We start from the raw sequence: 7599 nt of genomic DNA, 5'->3' as shown, positions 1-7599 counted from the left end.
GTTGTTCTTTTGAGAAAGTCAAATGGGTGAGGATAAGATTCTCCAAATCATGGGTTTTAAGCACCTCTCTGATTCTCAATGTACAGAATGAAACTCTCAACCATATTTTTTACCAACACTTTTGCAATGTCATTAGAATGTACGAAACTACAACCATTAAGACAAGGGAGCATCAGATCATGAACTTTTATATATTTTATCTGATAAGATTACCAGAGAGGTCACTCCCTCTTTCTCCCTCCATTTGCGTAATCGATACAGAAAGAGTTAAAGAAAGAGAGTTTACATTAGCAGAGCTCCGGTGTCTTTTACTATGGAATTCTGAACAGTTAAACCCAAGTTCTCATTCTACTAAAGTAGATATCGACCCAGATCTCATATGATAGCAGTCATAAACAATTAGATATGAACAGAAACATATTCCAGGTGTTGGGTAGAGAAACAAGCAATCGACAGTAACATTCTTTTAAAGATTTAAAAGTTGTAAACCTGGAAGGTAACAGTAAACCGGATACTACCGATCGAGGAAAAGACCAGCTTGTTTCTGATACGTAATGGGTACGATAATGTGTAGACTAAAAATCCATGTTTTGCTGCATCTGAATTTCCTATATGATTATTGGGGTATTTTATATTGTTTCGTGGAACTTGGGCAACTTAGTTCAATGTTGGATGATTGTGACGAACATGTGAGATGTTTGGGTAGGTAACCAAATTTTGAGTAAAATAAGAGATAAGAAGAGTTCGTTAGGTCCAAGTAACGACAGTCGGAGACTCCATGTGCCTCCGACGTACATATTTGAGTCCTGTGAAATCGATTCAAGATTTCAAATGAGAGAGAGAGAGAGAGAGAGAGAGGACGGAAGGGAAGGAAATATAAAGAAAGAAGAAGAAGAAAAGAAATAATTGCAGAAAAGAAGGAAAGCTATCCTTACCTACCTCTTTCATTCTCTCTCTCTCTCTTCACTAAAATCCCATGCTAGTTAGTTAGTACATGTGAGTGTAGCTGGACGAAAGGAGGAAGAGGTGTGCGTATTACGCACCACTCACGTGTTCAAGGACCCACCAGAGTTATCCTACACCACCGGCCTTACCAAACCTTTCCTTCCCCTTTCTATCGCATCTCAAATCGATGCTCCCTTTGTTTTTTGGGTTTTTTCCCCTGTTTCGCCTTTCATTCCGTTTCTCGTTGACACCATGAGAAGTAAAAGCTCTTTCTTCTTATCCACGTCGTTGTTGTTGTTGGAAGACATCTCGAAGTGGCATCAAAGTAAATACCTTCCCTACGTCAAGGAGGTGGCAACTAAAATTTTTTTTAATAAGGATGACATCATAGTGTAATTAAATAAGATGATGTATATCTACTAATTTTTATTGTTTTTTACAAAGCTTTTGTTGTCTTTGTTGTCTTCTCCTTGGTTAAATTAATCAAGGCCATTAAAGATTAAAACCCTCTTGTCCAAGTCGAGCATATTACCAAAAGGGAAGTTTCTTTTTTTATCTTTGGAAATGGCTGATTTAAAAGAAGATCTTCCATAATTTGATTGATAGATGTCCCTTCTTGTTTAAGAACGATATGTGGTGTATGTAATTAATAATTGACAGCATAAGAAATTCTTATTTGAAGCATTATTGAATGATTTATGCCAAGAGTATGCCTGAGTTGGTTTTTCTCAATTTTGCCAAGATTATGTTCGGGTTGATATTTTTGTTCATCTTGATGATTTAAGGTAGAACTAATTCATCCTTTGGTTCGGATTGTTGCCTTGGCTTAGATTGACTTAATCAATTGAGTGTTAGGAATTAGATACCCTAATTCCAAACTAAAGAGAACAATAATAGAATCACGGATTAAAAGGAAAAACAAGAACGAAAAAACACACAAGATTTATACAGGTTCGCCAAAAGGTGAGACTTCGTCCTGACTTCCGTCGTTGTAGTAATCTACTATGAAGATGAAATAACTTACAAGAGAAATCGTACACATTCACAAATGTTTTTCACTACCTCTCTCGGGCCATAACAGATGATTCTCATCAATGATGATAAAACCCTAATAGCGGAGAAAACTATAAAGGAAAAACTAGGGCAACCGCAATACAAAAGTGAAATCCCCAAACTGCCATTAATGAAACAACAATCAATATACCGTGCACCTTTCTGCGTCCTCAAACCTTTGGGATGGGGGCTCCCCGTCCCCTTCCAACCTCCACGGTGACCTTACCACGAAGGTCGATCTGTGTACCGACTTAGTGTAAGTCGTTGATTAGGCTCTTCAACTTAACATTAAAAAGTGAATTAATATATGGCTAAGAATTACTAAGGCTCAATCTCCCATCTTAAGACTCAATTATTAAGCCTTGATTGAGCTTCCTGCTCTATGTTGCATAAGGGTATTGCTAGTTCAATATTTGATGGAAGAAGACAATATGAGAAGTAAAAGTGACATCCTCAAGATTACTACTATACCCTTGATAGGGTTGTCCAATTACTTCAGTTAGTCACAATCGGTTAGGAGGTTTTTCGTTACTAGAGACCTCTTAGGTCACCTGACCAAAACAACTCCACCTATTGATGAAGAAGATAGTTCTTATGTGAAATGGCCCAAGAATGATATTGGCTAATTAATAGCATGGAGGAGTATGTGGTCAACAATGTTGTTGACCTTGAAACTACAAAACAAATTTGGGACACGTGTTAGTTGTACTCTAGTACGGAAAACTTATAAAAATTATATGATATGTTCCAAAACATGTTCAATACAAAGTAAGGAGACAATCTATATGACTACTTGGCTTAGTTTAGAAAACTGATTCAAGAATGGAAGTTTGCTCAACCCTACTCCACTGACATCTCAGTTCAAAAAAAGTAGTGGGAGGCTTTAGTAGTTGTTATTTGTCTGTCAAACATCAAGCCATATCTTGAAGTGGCTAAAACTCAACTTCTTAGCTCCTCCGCACTTCCATCATTCCATGACATAAGTGTAACATTACTTAGGATACCAAATCCGTCCTCCACCTCTCATACTGAAGTGTCACTCAGGTAATAGGGGTACTTCTACCACTCGAGGGCTTGATAGAAATTATAGAGGAAGCAAAGCAAGAGGTGGTAGAACTAGCTCTGGTTCTTCAAGGTCAGATAATCGGGTCTGCACACATTGTGGTGGATTAAACCATCTGGTGGATACTTGTTGGAAGCTTCATGGTAAACCAGACTAGGTCACTACCAATCAAACCTCGATTAATGATGAGAAAAAATTAAGACAAATCTGAGTCACTAAAAGGCAAGAAGACTATAATAGATGATGATTATGAATTATTGTAGAGGATGAAATTCTTATGGTATCCTCTCCATCTTCTCTTGGATCTTCAACCACTGTTGCAGCTACCATCGATTTAGGTATGATTTCTACCTACTTCATCCTCTTCATCCTGGATTATCAACTTAGAGGTCTTCAAGCATCTTACATGTAATAAGAGTCAGTTACATTCCATGTCTCCATGTTTAGTAGACAAATTTGTTACATAGCCTACTGATCACAAACCAAAGTTCTAGAGTGTTAAAATGTGGGACTCACCATGGTGCTCGAGCTGGGTGAGACCCACCATGAGGACGTGGGACACCAAGAAGAGTCCTCACCCAAGCAAGCACGAGTTAAGGAATTAAGAAGCACAAGCTAAAATGAGCTAGAAGCCTTGAAGATCAAGTGGGACCCACTTGGCAACCTTATCTAGATGAGCTGGCTTCCTCCCTTATATTCATGTGAATAAAGAAAGAGTTCTAGTTCAACTCATATTAGTCTTCTAGTAGATTGGTTTGAATAGACTTATCTTAGAGAGTTAGAGTTGGAATGCAATTAAGATTGAAAGGCTAATTGAATAAGGGCTCTACCTCTTCCTCTACTATAAATAGAGGTATTGTAATTCAGAATTAATCAAGTTATACATCTCCTTCTTGAGTTAATTTCTCTCTCTCTCTTTGCTCGGCGCCACCTCTCTTTTATCTTTTATTTTTTCTTCTCTCTACCCGAGAGCTCTTCTTCCATTTTCTTGTTTTTCCTTTCTTCTTTCTCTTGTTCAAAATTATGGAAAAGGGATCCTAAATTCAGCATTGGGAAGAAATCCTCCTCTATTACACCATTACTTCCGCTTAATAATATCTTATTTGTCCCTCAATTCCCCTTAAATTTGTTGTCTGTTAGCCAATTAACAAAACAGTTTAATTTCTCCATCACCTTATCATCTTCTTCTTGTGTTTTCCAGAATCTAACAACGAAGTTGGTGATTGGTGGAGGCCATGAACATGGGGGGCTTTATTACTTAGACTTGCCTCCTGTGGTTTCCACTTCTCAAACAAAGGCAAGATTAAAGCTCAATCGGTTTAGACATCCATTAGCAACATCACTTCAGCACTTATTTTCATCTTTAGAAACTTTATCAATTTTAAATTGTGCAGTCTGTTCATTGAGCAAACACCAAAGAACAACATATTCTCCTTAAGCTAAACTTAAAGGTGTTGCTCAATTTTCATTAATTTATTCAAATGTATGGGGACCCATAAGTGTTTCAAACATATCCCAAGTTAAATATTTTGTTATTGTTGTTGATGACTTCACTCAAGTCACATGGCTATTTCTGTTCAAAGAATGGTCTGAAATTTTTTCCATATTTAAGTCCTTTCTTGCCATGGTGTTCCCAGTTTGAAAAAAAAAATACAAATGCTTCGGCAAATAATGCCAAAGAGTACCTATCTGGTGAATTTCAATCCATTTGTCAGGATACATTATCCATCAAACATCATGTGCCTACACACCTCAACAAAATGGTGTAACCGAAAGAAAAAATCAACATGTCCTCAAGATAGATTGTGACCTACTCTACTCTATGAAGGTGCCCTACTTTTACTAACCTCATGTCATACTTACAACCTATTTTCTTATTAATAGACTACCATTTTCAGTACTTAGCCATAAATCCACATACTCATTGTTATTTCTGGATAAAGATCTCTGCTTCCTTCCGTTGAAGGACTTTGGTTGCACATATTTTGTTCATGTCACAACCCTTCTCTCTTAAGTGTATTTTTTTTGTTTACTCTCGTATTGTATTATCTTGGAAGAAAGATGTTTTGGATTTACTAGAAGAGACATGGATGATGGGGTGTCAACTAGCAAACACTCATATGGATGACAATACAAAGCTATGTGTAAACTCTGGAGAAAATATTGATAAAGGTAAAATATCAAAGGTTTGTGGAAAAATTATTTACCTCACAATAACCAGACCGGATATATCATATGTAGTAAGTTTGGTGAGTTTGTATATGTACAAACCACAACTTACCCATTGGCAAGCCTTGGAGAGGATACTGAGATATTTAGAAGGAGCTCCGATGAACAAGCTTCTCTAGAAGAATAATGGCCACTTCCACATAGAAGATTTTTTGGATGCAGATTGGGCTGGATCACTTGAAGACAAGAAGTCCACTTCAGCGTATTGTACCTTAGTTGGAGGTAACTTGGTTGCATGTAGAAGCAAAAAGCAGAATATTGTTGTGAGGTCTAATGCAGAAGCAAAATATAGAGCTATGACCCACACAGTTAGTGAGCTTCTATGGATCAGATCTCTTCTTACTAAATTGTGATTCTATAAAGGAGCTTTTATGGATTATATTACAACAATTAGACGGTTATTCATATCACTTCAAATCTTGTCTTCCACGAGAGGATAAAACACATTGAGGTCGACTATCACTTTATACGGGAGAAATTTCAAGATGGTATCTTATCTCTCAGACATGTTTTATCACAAGGATAAGTAGCAAACATTCTCACAAAACCAGTCACATTCAAGATTTTAACCACTATATGCGGCAAGTTAGCTATCTACGATGTTTTCTCTCCCCCAACTTGAGGGGGAGCATTGGAAGACATCTCAAAGTGGTATCAAAGTAAATACCTCCCCCACGTCAAGGAGGTGACAAAAAAGGTAAACAAAAGGTTTTTTTCACAAGGATGTCATAAGGGTGTAATTAAAGAATATGGTATATGTCTACTTATGTCTTTTTTTACAAAACTTGTAGCCCTAAGGTCATTCTAGTTATTGTAAACCTTCATCCACAATTATAAATAGAGGCTCAAGGCATGGGATAGATCATTAAGTTTCCCCTCTTCTCTCTCAAATCCATCCCTAGAATTTTCTCCTCTCCCAAGCTCTCTCTCTCCATCTCTCTACCCAAGTTCTCTCTTCTCCTTTCTTTCTATCCTTTTTCATTACTTTGGTCGAGGACCTTGTTATGGGAGCCTAAATTCAATAGTGGTTCACCATCCAAATGCCCGGAGGAGCACAGGTAGGTGAGGGGGACTACAACCTTTGCCTCTTCTCATTCATGGAAGTCCGGACTTGTGAATCAACTCCCATTTTTTGTTCAATAATTTCGTTGAACAGCATAAACAAATACAATTTTTTTTTTCAAATATTCAACAAAGTGGATTCCTTCTAGGAGGGCCACCACCTAATTCGAATGGCTTTTGCTTCTTCAGCCGGAAACTATCAGTGTCAACCGTTAAAGATTTTTGTTTGATCCGTTTCTTTTCAGAAAGCCAAAACAAAATGTTTAATCTGTCCTTATCTCCCATATCCACAAAATAATCATCTCTTGGAACTGTGGCTGTCTTCTACTTGTATGGAGGAGGTGTGATGTGGGAGAGCTTCGTCTTTGACTGCCATATAATTGCATCTAACAGTCCATCCCAGTCTCTACTTTGTAAACCCCAATATTAACTAGATCTTGTCCTTTCATTCTTTTCAACAGTTCTTTTGTCTAGTATCTCAGAGGACTTGGGAGAAAAGGAAGGGTCTGGTTTCACAAGTTATACCTTCATCCAGGCCAATTTTAAGTCAACTTTTCCTGCTTAAGTTTATCAGCAAACAGACTCAGCTTTCAACAGCCAGCAGTGAGAGTGACAGAGGTGTCTCAGAAGTTTTGTTGTGGGCTAGTTGGGTTTGGATTTTTACTGTTTTTTGCTAGTTTAACCGTTTCAAAGATCAGCAATCAACACCAAAAGCTTACATCAGCTATGTTGAGGTCAAGCTCAAGCACATGACTCGTAAATTCATTCAGTAGTTTACTAATTCTATCCCTGGTTTTCCTTTTCAGTCTCTTCTTCATTGTCTCCATTCACATCACTTTCAGCCTTCTTGCTCATAATTTTATCGGAAAATAGCGTTGGCTCAAGAGGAATTTCACCTTAAAAGTAGTAAAGCAGCACGGAATAACTTACTTTTCCGGCTTTCATGCACGAGCAATACTATACGTGTGCTTTCGTCCATTCCTGTTTTTAATTTAGGTTGTTAACCCACCCAGAAGCTGTATTTGATGTCACGTCTCGCAACAAGAAACTCGGCCTTTGTTGTTCCGTGTCAAATTTAGCTCTCTGGTTTACGTAATACCTCACAAGAGAGCACATTATTCAAGTCAGCTCTATCCAAAACCATCATGAAAATCGGATTAACCTGGTTTATCCACAAAAGAAGCTCTGTGTGGGACGTGGGTTCCATTGTTCGTCCTGGACCATAGCTATCTTTCTTGTCAAGAGAA

Source organism: Aristolochia californica, unplaced genomic scaffold (assembly GCF_029961685.1).
Source record: "Aristolochia californica isolate CCGP_79_NKW_82.1479 unplaced genomic scaffold, dmAriCali1.0.hap1 SCAF_3, whole genome shotgun sequence".
NCBI lineage: Eukaryota > Viridiplantae > Streptophyta > Magnoliopsida > Piperales > Aristolochiaceae > Aristolochia > Aristolochia californica.
This window is presented reverse-complemented; position numbering follows the sequence as displayed.